Source organism: Austrofundulus limnaeus, unplaced genomic scaffold, assembly GCF_001266775.1.
Source record: "Austrofundulus limnaeus strain Quisiro unplaced genomic scaffold, Austrofundulus_limnaeus-1.0 Scaffold0, whole genome shotgun sequence".
Taxonomy (NCBI): Eukaryota; Metazoa; Chordata; class Actinopteri; order Cyprinodontiformes; family Rivulidae; genus Austrofundulus; species Austrofundulus limnaeus.
Window position 1 is genome coordinate 10821198 of NW_013952402.1, and position 1099 is coordinate 10822296.

The window sequence follows — 1099 nt, forward strand, 5'->3', positions numbered from 1 at the left end:
TTATTAAGGTTTAAAATGTCAACCTTCTTGCCAACCGTTCATTTTTATGTTGTAGTTCAGCCTCTGACCACTAGTTGGCAGCAGTGAGCCAGCCACTTGGCTCCTCTACCTCCTGAGTGCCAGAGAGTAAGGGTCGCATTAGCATTGTACGTAAACATTAACTTTTCTTTTCTTTTTTTTTCAGTAAGAGGTTTTTATTTAATAGAATTTTTGGACAAAAAAAATCGCAATATATCGCAGTATATTGCCTTGCTTACAGTATCGCAATATATCGGGATATATCGTATCGTGACCCCTCTGTTATGATATGTATCATATCGCCAAACTCTTGCCAATACAAAGCCCTAGTTTAGACTTGAGTAACATGTTACCACAGTGTCAGTGGGAAAATGAATCCCACCAACTTTTCATTTTAGAGTTTGACATTTCAGATATAAAAAAAATTGGGATCTTTACCTGGTAGAAAAACTATTCAAAATTTTCCTCAAGTGCACAAGTTGACAAAAGATCCTCCCATGACATTATATATGAAACAAAACACAGCCAAAAATAGAAAAGTCATGTGTGGTCAACTAAGTCTATGATTCAGTAGCTCACAGAACCAGTTTTAGTAGATATAACTCTCAGTAGTTGTTTTCTGTATGACTTTATCAATGTCACACATGGAGCAAATGTCTGCAAGGTGCCTCTGGTTTTGTGATTCCAAAACAAGCCTAAATCAGCACACTTCCACCACCGTGCTTGACAAATGGGATGGGCTGTTTGTGCTGACAGGTTGTGTTCGTTTTTCTCCAAACACGGTGGTGTGTATTACATCTCACATTGCTCTCACACGTACAAAGAACAAGGGCTTTCACTCCAATTTTTTTTTTTAATTTTGGCCTTGCTGTTGTTTTCATAAATGATGAAATGCTGGAATCTGATGCGTGTTTTGTAAAATTAGTTTCTTTAATATTTACGAGACTCAAATATTAATAACGCAGCATGTCTTTCAGAGTGCAACCCCAAAATAAAGAGACAAAATCTGTTTATATGACTACCTTTAGTTAACTCGTTTTCTCATAACTATAATTATAATATTCTTTAAACCTTCTAATAA

General features: G+C 35.9%; 1 protein-coding gene across 1 annotated transcript in view; it reads right to left on the bottom strand.

The window, feature by feature from the left end:
* The window catches only part of atp6v1ba (ATPase, H+ transporting, lysosomal, V1 subunit B, member a), a 26278-nt gene that overhangs the window by 24128 nt on the left and 1051 nt on the right, over window positions 1–1099 (bottom strand). The gene's annotated exons all lie outside the window — the stretch shown is intronic.